At 40.0% G+C, this 12,156-nt stretch overlaps 1 protein-coding gene across 8 annotated transcripts in view; it reads right to left on the bottom strand.

Annotated features, from left to right (window-relative positions):
* Positions 1-12,156, bottom strand: part of adgrb1a (adhesion G protein-coupled receptor B1a) — a 153,189-nt gene that overhangs the window by 37,298 nt on the left and 103,735 nt on the right. The gene's annotated exons all lie outside the window — the stretch shown is intronic.

The following is a 12,156-nucleotide window of genomic DNA, read 5'->3' as shown; positions in this document are numbered from 1 at the left end:
TGAAAAAAACACAACTTTTACCAATGAAATGTCACCAGATGATGAACTTCTTTAGGCTTTGGTCACCATCAGGCTATTCAAAATGTTGTACCAGACCATCTAATGCATGTTGATATATTTTTGCTATATGATATATTTGAACTATGTGGCAACCCATCCAGTATGTATTTAACATTTTTCAGTCTGGACCAAAGTGGCGGACCAACAGACCAACACTGTGTTCCTTCCATATTTTCTGACATTTTAAAGACCAAATAATTCTACGGTTGACTGAGAAAGTAATTGGCAGATGAAAATCAAAATGAAAATAATCTTACTAGTAGTTGTCGTTGGCTGCTCCTGCAAGATTTCCTCCGTTCATAAAGCTTTACATCAGGCATATTCCTGATTTTTGTTTAACTACTAAGGATTATTTTGTATTTGTAATATTTCATGATTGGTATGGTATTGTATAAAATGTCCAAAGAATCAAAAATGTCCTTCATAATTTAATCTATAATGAAACATTACAGTGGAGAATTATCATGAGCTGTCTGCTGTTCTATTGTCTTAACATGAGGCACAATCATGCTTTGCTCCACACTAGCAGCATTCAGGGATGCTGAAGCTTCCCAGTGTATTAGTTTCCCACTCAGCAGGCCTGCCCATAACTGAACTGAACGTCAGCTCTGGGATGGAGAAAAACCTGACTGCACAGAGGTTTGGGGTTGAAACAGAAGTATGCATGATCCCCCTACTAGGTTTACTTCACATTTCAAACACATGCAGTCGGGTTAACTAGCGACTCTGAATTACTCGTAGGTGTTTGTATCACTGTGTCAGTCCTCTCTCACCCAATGTCAGCTGGGATCAGCTCCAGCCCCCTGCGGCTCTCTGAAGGATAAGCACTTATAGGTAATGTTGGATAATTAGGCCTACAAAATGTCTAATGTCCACCACACATTAGGAATACAGCAGTGTCTTTCTTTGACGTGGACTTTGACTGCCCGACAGCAAAACAGCAAAACCCAATTTACACCTATAAGAATCAGCTAACCAGTGTGACCATTATGCCATATTCAATAGACTCCCTTCACAGCATCTTCTTTCCAAAGCAAAAATGGCAGCACTGATCTTCCATGTCTGTGCATCGTGCATGAAACAAGCTGGAGACAAGATGTGGTTAGAGTAGCTTAGCTGAGAGCATTCAAAGTGTGCAAGAAGCAGCACCCTAACTGCGTCATCTGTTTGTTGTTTACAGCAGGACACAGTGACTGTGTGCAGCTTCTCTGTGTCATCGGGATGTTGAGGCCAACATTAAAACGTTTGCTCAGCAGCCACGGTCACCTAAGCTACAGCTGGAGATGCTGCACGAAGTACAGGCAGATATGTGTTTTTCTTTTGAGTGGAAGAAAACGGATGGATGGATGGATGGATGGTGGATGGAATGAAGAGTTCCAGCACATAACTCAAAAACCACAAACTGACATTTGCTGTGTCTCACATTAAGCAAACGAGATGCTGGTAGACATATTGGAGTGTGGACGAGCCAGGCTAACAGTTTCCCCCTGCTCCCAGTCTTTACGCTATGCAAGGCTAACCTGACCACAGCTTGACCAACTCTCTGTTCCGTCCACTGATGAACTGAACTATCATTTCACACACACACACACACTGCAGCCTGTCAGCATGAAGACTGGCATATTTAATGCTGAAACCATCAAAGCGTGCAGCACCTTCACTCACTCCCTCCCTCTCCGTCGTCTTCTTCAATCAAAAACCCCACCTCCGTCTTGAACAAACAGAATGGACTATGCTGAACTCAAGGTAGTAAAGCCAGGGTGTTTCATCCGTGTAATCCACGCGTTCCCCTTGGCCTGCCTCCATTCGAGGCCGTGCAGGCAGCAGGATGAGCGACACGCTGTCTCCCTGTCTTTAAGAAGAAAAAAAAAAAAAGCTTGGTGCCCATGCTGTTCACCAGGGCAACTAGTGAACAAACTGCTTCCGAGGCAATTTCCAGTCTAATAATAACTAATCGCACTGAATGAAAATTCCCCACAAAGACACTGCCCTTTCCCCAAAAAAACTGGGGCACGTTTGAGTCACCGGGATAGTGCTGTGATTTTAACAGACATTTCATTATCGCACACGCACACACACACACACACACCACTGCTGGCTCGATGTGTCCAGCTGCAGGCACAATGTAAGAGAACTGTGCTCTGGAGCTCCGGGTCTTATTGAAATGTGTCTGCTTGCCGTGTTCAGATTGTTGGATCGCCATGCAGCACCTTCTTCTCCATGAGGCTGGTAACCATGGAGACAGCCATTGACAGTGTAATACGTTAACTATGCTAATGTGGAACAATAGTTGGGTGTTCAATGGAATAGAAGAGGTGAGGGGTGAGGTTGGTTGGTTTGGTTGGTTGGTTGTGGGGGGGAGGGTGGGGGCATGCAGGTATGATCATTAGCCGTGTCACCATGTCATGTATGATCACCCCCCCCCCCCCCTCCACCCAACCTAAGAAAAACCTTGGCAAAACGTTTTGCATGGCTGTCGGCACAGAGAGAGGGAAGGAAGGTGGTGGTGGGAGAGGGAGGATCTGTTGATATGTAATGACAATGACGCCCTTTGCAAAAAAAAAGAAGAGAAAAACAGCTGATGCATTCACGTAAAAAGAAGACCACACACACACCACAACACACAAACCTTTAACGTTAACGAAGTGAAGGGAGCTTTTTCGGATTACCATTTCGGGGTTTAGCCGTGCTAAGATGGCGAGGTGGACAGTCTGTCACACACGCATTTGGTTCTGATGAGTCGACGCACGGCTTTGCAGCCCCTGGCAGACCAGGATCCCAGCAGAGAGGAGCTGCACGGAAGAAACACACACACACACCACACACACACACACACACACATACACACAGCCAGACAGACAGACCGACAGAGACACAGGGAGAGAAGAAGCGATGCGGTGAAATAGAGGCAGCCCCGCCAAAAAAACAAAAAGCAAAAAGAGAAAGCGGTTCAAATCCCACCGCGGTACACAAGCGACTGATCCACTTTACATGTCCGCCGGATGCAGCAGGCGACGGCGCACACAGCGAAGTGAGCGCGGTGATGAGGGCTGTGAGGCGGGTGCTGCAGGTCTCTGCCTGGACACTTCTACCACCAGCACTGCTAACAGCCCACACATGCATTATTATTATTATTATTATTATTATTATTATTATTATTATTATATTATTATTATTAATATAATAATAATATAATAATAATAATATTATTTTATTATTATTATTGTTGTTTTGTGCTGTGTACAGTAGTGTAATTAAGTACTATAATAAAACTGGCTATGTGACGGGCTACTAAGAATAATTACTACAACTCATTTATAAATTACTATTACCCATATTTTTAAAATTATTATCATTATTATTTCACTTTCATTATTATTTCACTCCTTGGTGGATGCTGGGAGTGGTGTGCTACAAACATGGTCCACCGATGGAGCACCACTCTTTTACATATAGTATATATATATATATATATATATATATAATATATATATCTATATATATATATATATATAGATAGATAGATAGATAGATAGATAGATAGATAGATAGATAGATCATATCATAGTAGGAAAAAAAACACAGGTGTAATGAATGCCATTAACAATGGTTACATTCCATTCAGGGCTGCCAGTTTCAGGCTACAGTGTGCATATGGAGACTCACTGGAATGGAATGGAACCTTTGTTAATATACAATAGTATCAATTCCACCTGTGCTCCTCCTGCTATAACAGGTCAACAGGTCTGTTAAGAGGAATCTTAATCAGTGCTCCGCTCACAACACCATGAAGAGTCTGAGAAGAGTTGGACATAGTTCAATGGCTGCTGTTGTTACTCTGGTAACTGGTTATTACTCTGACAGCTTATTACTGCCCAAACAACTGATGATGAAAAGAAAGGAATGATTAAATGCAAAGCCATAATTGTGAGGTAATAATTAAACATTATGTAATATAATATGACTTTGTATCTTTATATTAATCAAAAGTTAGGGAAACTCAAAATTTAAGACTTCAGAAGGCAAAATGACCTAAAGCCAAACGTGTCACTTTAAATGTTACATTTCAGTTATGATTATAACAATTTATAACTTTGACTTGTGTTATTGATGATTTAACTCAGCATGATTTTTAAATTAACCTCAATCCAAATATTGAACATATTTCTTGATCACAGAGTTCATTTCAAAACTTTTGTTTTATTTTCTTCTATTACATTGAATTGCAAAGTGTGTACATGTATTTTAGAATGACTCATGAGTCATTGCATATAATATAGATAATAATCAGTGGGTACTATGGAACAGGGACAGAGCAACCAGTCATGCACAAATGACCACAGTCTAGTTAGGCTAAGGCACACAGTGATCCATGAAAAAAACTTTTCACTTTGCACACAGAAGGTCAACGGTGTTAATGTTTTGTTGGTAGATCAGCACTGTGGGGTTTGGTTAATATGACACCTCTGGCAATTACATAGAAAAACTCCATTTGACTGGGGCTCCTAACACACGCTGGCCTTATATCACTCTGCTTCAGTGGACAGAGAAATTAAGCAAATAAGTCAAATTGATGAAAAAGCAACTGTTACGCAAATTTAAATCCACTTGATTGACTTGAATTTACATCGACTTGATTGAGCAGCGCACTGGTTTTGACTCAAACTTGTACTCCGGCCATGGAATCCAAATGAATTTGTCAGGCACTGACAATAGTGAGCACTTGAAATGTCAATCATCACGCTGCCTTTTTGAAAGCTCAGAGAAATCTATAGTCTTAATTCAGGCCTCACGTCCACTAATCAAATCAAACATAAAGCAATGAGTCGATCTTTAATCTAGATGTTGTGGTTGTATGGGTCTGACTCCTGAGAACTCCATTTCTGTTTTTCTGTCTTTAGAGTGTAACTGGCAACAACTTCATGGCAGGTCCTATAGTGCAAAGATTTCTGGGAGTAATCTCCACATAGTGCAGGCTCATATTTCTGCATCACATTACGCATCAAGTCCAATTGAACCCCCAAAGAGCACCGTTGTGTCACATTACAGCTCCATCGCGACTACTGGAGACACTCGGCTGCTATTCCAGTCAGTGTGCCAATGGCAGCAGAGAGCATAGGCGCAGCGTCTTATTACAGCCCCGCTCCATCTTAGCTCCACCAACTCTGCGGATGTACATAGATGGCTACATTTATTGACAATTCACATCAAATCAATATGTGATTATGTTTCACTCATTTTTGACTTCACTCAGCATGTAAGGCCAAACTAGTTTTCAAATCTGGAGAATGAATGATACACTTTTAGAGGAAATGTGATGCACTTCCATTTCATTCATTCTAAAAAATCTAAACCTTGAGATAGTCAGTGCACAGCAGGTGAGCCGGACATGCAAAAATGTATTTACAGGCACATACGAGTCAACATATATAAAGTCAAATTTTAAAAAACAGTTGGCTGTCCAAGAAACTTTTTCATTGCCACTGTTGCCAAGTGCTTGCTCACTGTCCTTTTTCACAGCAGCCCTTTTGATGTAAAAGTAGGGTCAACACAGACTTTCCAGTGAGCCAACATGCAGCACAGCAGCACCTGGACTCTGTTTGACCTCTATTGTTGGGTGTCTGTAAATAAGATTATAAAGAGTATGATCTCAACCTGCTCTATATGGAAAGTGTCAAGTGAATTAAAGAGTTAAAAATGAAGAACTTGAAGATTTTGAAGAAACCATCACAGCCTAAATGTAAATTCAAACACAAAACATGGTACGCAAATGATGCTGAAAAGGTGGCTGCTGACTAAGAAGAGCCAACTATTTTAAGACATGCCACTGCTGAAAGGCTTTCAGAGGACGTCGGAATTGCGACAGAAATGTGAATGCAGCCATGGCAACTGGAAGACGTTGCAGCCAACGCAGTGAACGCGAGGGGTAACCTTTACAACGAACCTGACATATTCAGAATCCTGATTAAAAACAATGTGCGTCAAATGAAAGGAAAACCTAACTTAGAATGTCTTCTGTGAGTTAAAGTTCTTTCACTAGCCTTCACAACAGCTTCAGCACTCATGTTTAGTCAGAGGTTGCGGATATACAGTGTTTAAGTGTTTTAAAACATATTCCTACATTGTGTGTTTAGATGAGACAATGCTGTCACTCCAAAATTTCCATTAAGTGTTAAAGTTAGACCTGGTGACTTTAAAGGCCATGATTCAACTTATCAAACCAGTCAGTGGACCCATTATGACCTGCCCTTCCCTTTGATTTGTCAACTGTTACAACACCAGCAACAACCTGTGCAACAGCCTGAACAGCAAGAATTAATAAGTATATTTAAAAGTCACACATCCGTCTAATAACATAGACAGAAATAAAGACTACAGACTGGTTGCAAGTGTATGCATGGTGTTTGTGTGTGTGTTTGTGTGTTAGCCCCATGAGGTGACTCAGTGCTGACATTAGCACATCACCTCTAACAGAAATCCAATATATTAGGACTCAGTGCAGTTTCGCTGTGTGGCTGACATGATTAGGCCTCTCTGTGAGGCCCACAGTGGCCTGCAGACAGTCTTGCCCCCACCATCTAATTGGATAATTTAGGTGCTGGTCCAGCAGCACTGCATGGAAGAGTGTTCTCTGCCAAGAACGGGCCACATGGATGAAAAGCAGTCTGTCAGCACAGAGGAAATATAGAAACATGGGCTCTTTTGTAGAGAGCTAGACGGAGGAGAGCTCCTGCCTGATGTTTAGTGGTGGGGTTATAAGATTCTATATACTTACAGAGATTATCTGTGATACAAGGGAATTCAAAGACTGACTTGTGATGTATTTCTTACTTTAAAAATCCTTATCTAACATTAAATGACTATTAGCTTTATCTCTTGCTGTTTAAAGGATTTGATCTGTAGGATTTTGTGGCATGTACAGTGCTTTTCCTTCTTTATAAGGCACTACTGTATCATTCATTTCTTATTTTCAGGTGATTATACACTAATGAAAACATTTTTCTGCCGTATTCTGTAAATATAGTCTTCTCATCCTACACTGGACCTTTGCTATGCACCCTTACTATGAATCTTAACTTTGGTTAAAAATGCACATTTACTGTAAATATGCAGTGCATTAATTATACTTCACATATATAGGATGAATAGTCATTGGGATGCAGGCTATGATAAATATAATGTTATCAGGGTTATTACAAGGGAGCATGTCTAGTGCATTATGGGAACTGTAGGATCCAGGGTTTTTGAATGTTGACCCATATACTATAGAGACTTTAAGTCATATATCTCAACCTCTGCTGCATCAATTGTGACTGTTCTTTTCTTCTTGTTTTTATGTTTTAAAATCCTTTAAGAAGGCGGTTTGAGTATCTTTGAATACAGATGTATATGTATATACATATCAACGTTTCAAAAGTACGCAATATATAGATGTTGTTACCAGCTAGTCTAGTCTACAATCTATAATATTTTGTATTATATATTATTATATATTCTATCTATATATATTTTTAAGGCTGCACAATCAATATTTTTTTACAGTTGAGCTCACAGTGACAACTGAACAAGTGGTTATGGATAATGTTGACACATAGACACATAAAGCTAAGTTTAAGAAGAAAACAACATGGTATTCCTTTGGAGTGAACCAAAACAAGATGGTTTATGAAAATAAAAGTTATGTGTTTTTGCAAATGAACCTTCATGTGCTTTGTTGAAAAAAATAATTCATTATCAGTCCCTTCTTGAAAGTCAACTCACTCATAAAGCTGATAGTTGCACATCACAGCTCTGACACATGATGTTCTCTCAGATGTTGGGTCCTGTCCTCTAAAACAGCTGTTTGTGTGGATTAGCGTGCTCTGAATATAAATACAGAAGAAAGTGAGCAGTCTGTTCCCTGTGATACAGCCACTTTCTGTTAAGAAGTAAACAAACATGGCCCCTGCCCACCGAACTTCACCTCCTCTTCTCTAATTGTATTTCAGTAATTGATGAAAAGTCCACCATGGTCAGGCCCAGTGTCTGTGATGAATTGAGGCAGCTCCTCAACATCAGCACTGACTCTGTAAACCAGCTGAGACAGCAAGGTTGATTTGTATGAATAGAAGCAAAGGTAGTTAGTGACTGCAGTCTGGTAAACAATGTCTAGCCTACGCACAGATACCCCTCTCCTCTGAATCAATCAGAAAACCTGTCCTGTAGTGACTGTTTAATGTCATTTAAGTTCTACTTATATATGGACAGAATAGAGTATGACTGTGCACTGTACTCTAGCTCATGTCTGATCGTGCACCACATTTACATGGTATGATTTAAAAGATTGTTTAAATTGTTACCAACCTTTTTTTCTTAAATGACCCCCTTGCTATCATTGAGGAAACTGAAGACCCCTGGTGAAAGTTACAAATAACCTTCTAATTGCATTAGACAAAGGACTCTGTAAGGTCTCCAGATCTTGGTAGATCTTACTGCTGTAATCAACACCATTGACAATCACATCCTATTACAGAGACATGGACATCTAATTGGCATTGAAGGAATGGCATTATGCTGGTTTAGGTCCTATTTTCGAGATCGATCTCAGTTTGTACATATTAATAATGAATCCTCCATGCACAAATTAGTCACAGAGTTCCACAAGGTGTTGTGCTTGGACCAATTCTATTTGCCTTCTGTATGTTTTCTTGAGGATGTATTATTAGGAATTGCTTCAGTAACATTCATTGTTATGCAGATGATATCCTATTATATTTATGGATCAAGCCAGATGAAACTAATTAGTTAGCTAAACTTAAAACATAACTTAAGGACTTAAAAACTTAGATGACCTGCAATTTTCTGATGATAAACTGAGGTTTGCTTCATGTGGGAGTTCAAGGTCATATCCTCAAAGGTTATTTTTAATTAATTTTTCACACAGTATTGCATAAATCAGGTATATCCTGTTTCAAAAACATGCAGAAAAATTAGTCCATGCATTAGCCACTTCTAGATTGGATCACTGCAATTCCTTATTATTGGGCCACCCCAATAGGTCCCATAAGAGTCATACTTCAGCTTCTCTACTCTGGCCCCATGTAAAATCCAGAATAGAATTTAAAATTCTTCTCCATGCCCTGTATTTCCCCCGATCCAACCAGCAAGCTCTGTGGCTGTGAAATGAAGCCAACATGGAAGTGCCAAAAAACTGCAGTTCTTCAAACGGCCACTTGAAGCTGGCTACAAAATGAGTCCATCTCCATAAGACCCCATGTAAAATGTCCAACTCCACAGCAGAATTAAACATGTTTACAGCCTGTTCCCCATGTCTCTATTCTTCCTAATATTATAGGCATAAAATGTCCCCAAAATGTATGTGAAAACCTAGGATAGGACAAAAGGACAAATACACAGTGTATTCCTATGAGAGTTTGAATCGTCAGATGTTCTCTTAGACTGCATTCACTCTTCAGGACGATGGCAGATTGATGCCAGATCAGAGTTTTAAGTATTTATAGTCCATCAGGTGAGACATACTGTAAACAAAACTAAGTAATAATGTCAGTGTGAGTGAGAGTGAGAAAGACAGAAAGAAGCTGCTGATGTTCTTGTTATTGATTTCAGGAGATTAAAGCGTGGTGCAAGTGAAGGCCTGGGCTGCTTCACAGCTCTTATCAACATGACAAGGATACCTCCTCAGATTTCAATTTCTCTCCCAAATATTAACTCATTAATCATAGCTGCTGTCTAAGGTGGATTTTAATTTTGCATGCAACATGTCTCCACCAAGCTCCAACCCCACACCCGAGAGATTAGACACTTTGTCCTTGCTATGTTTGTCAGTCTCTTCTATCACGTTGTTTCTTATGTCTGTAGATGATGATGATGTCATTCAACGATGAATGCCAATTGAAGGAGAAGTAGAAGGGATTTAAATGAAGTAGAGAAACGCGGAGCTGCAGAGTGCTGTGGAAACAGGTAAACAGAGGAAGTGATGAGTCTGCACAGTCAAATATGATAAAATATACTTATGCAGCATGAAGGCTTTTTAATGGGGTTTTGAACTGATATGAGATACTGTCTGAACTAAGAAGGGAAATAAAACGGCACAAGCAAATGAAGAGCGTTTTCTCATAGAGGCAGTGTGACTCAGCTCAAATGCTAAATTCAGCATTCATTTAGCCCTATGTCCATCAGCAGTTTCTGTTTTAATGTAAACTGTTCTAAAATGTTCTCTTGCTGTTTAAAGGACCGCATAAGAGACACAATTCTTATTTTTAGGTGATTATACACTAATGAAACAGAGTCTGCTCATCCTACAGTGGACCTTTGCTACAGTATGATGCAGAAGAGGCTGAGATATATAACTTATTCAAGTCCAACCACTTCCACTTCCAGCATGAAATGGCATGTAATAACAATGCACAGTCGCTGTTTCTTCCATCCATCCGTTATCTGTTACTGCTTAGTAGGTTACACCCGAACAAGTCGCCAGTTTATCACACAAAGACAAAGAACCAATTTAGATTTTAAGATCATGTCTTTGGACTGTGGGAGGAAGAGAGCCCACACAGACACTGGGAGAACATGCAAACTTCAAACAGAAAGTCTGCAGTCGAGATTCGAGCCAGGAACCTTCTTATGGGGAGGCAACAACCTCATGAACCACAGTGCTGCCCAGTCGACATTTCTTATGGTAACACAATCTGCTTTCATCTCTAGAATTTTTCAGACTGACTCAAACTGAACAGAGCAAGTGATGGAAAGATCTGATGTGGTAAACAGAACTGAAAGAAGTGATGATATATCTCAGCACTCAACGCAGTCTGACAGGACTGAGTCTGAGCAGACTGACAAAACTAAAACAGACAGAATTTGGCTGCTTGTGGAAGATCCATCATTGCTGATAGCACACTCATTGTGGTCGTATCAAAAGTGTGATATGGCTCATAAGAAAGAACCTCAGTCAGTGGAGTCAGACCTGCAGGCTCTCCACACATCAATCAGCATGTCCTCAACAAAAAATGGTTGCACAAGTGGTTTCTGCACACCTTGTTCCAACCCATATTTATGTTTATTTTTAGACAGTGGCCACGTTCGGCCATAGTAAATAGTTTGATGATTGCAAAGCAGAAAGTCAGCTGATGTGCTGAGAGCAACAAAGTGTGGCAAATGGAGGAAGTTGGGTTGGATAGGTAGGATAAAGAGATTTTCAGGAGAGCACTGTTCATGTCCCATGTTAAACCAAAAGTAAATATTATTTACTACTCACATTCTTTACTTACTTACTTATGCTACGTACATTACAAAACATTATCATTATTTCAACATAAACCATGACCCCATAAACCTAACTAAGTAGTTTCTGTTATGGAATTCTCTATCCTTTGGTTATACAGGGTCATGCATGGGCCTTGAGGTCATAGACAGTGACAGCACTAAATCATATCAGAGAAGACTCTCTCTTGTTGGTATGCAAGGCCGCTGTTTTGAGTGCTGGAGGAGTGCAGGTGCCAGTTTATCTCGACACTATGGTGACCAGGGTCGAAGAAACTGAATGTTGGCCTCCTTGACTAACTTGCTCATGAATGTCAATGTCATTGGCATAAACAGACAACAGTGTCTCCAGACTAGAATGTGCTGACAGTAACACTAATGGGTAAAAACATTCTTTTTGACTACTTTTGGGCATATAGTATTTGTGACGTCATCTGTAAGGGTTTAAAGTCTGACCATTAGCAACAGTTTTGTTGCTTACACCGAGCTCCAGTACGCCTGAACAGCTCTGGTACAGCTACTCTTTGACGGTCATACACGTCTTTTTTTACGGCACACTTCATTGGCACTGTTCAGTCGTTTAGATATGAGGATATGTTGAAATCACATGAAAAATGTCTACAAAACTTCAATATTTAAGTTTGTAGAAAGAAGAACTACATCTAATGATTGTGGACATAGTCTCAGTGGTCACTAAGATATATCCTTTTTGATTGTCAGGCTTCATTTCAATTCAGGCTGTCATGTTAACATCTTTTCCACTTTTCTTTTCTACACACATCAACTCATTCTTCCAGTTTCACTCATTCTCTTTCTGCAGGTCTATATGTGCCGAAC

This window comes from Larimichthys crocea, unplaced genomic scaffold (assembly GCF_000972845.2).
Source record: "Larimichthys crocea isolate SSNF unplaced genomic scaffold, L_crocea_2.0 scaffold88, whole genome shotgun sequence".
NCBI classification, from domain to species: domain Eukaryota; kingdom Metazoa; phylum Chordata; class Actinopteri; family Sciaenidae; genus Larimichthys; species Larimichthys crocea.
This window is presented reverse-complemented; position numbering and strand designations above follow the sequence as displayed.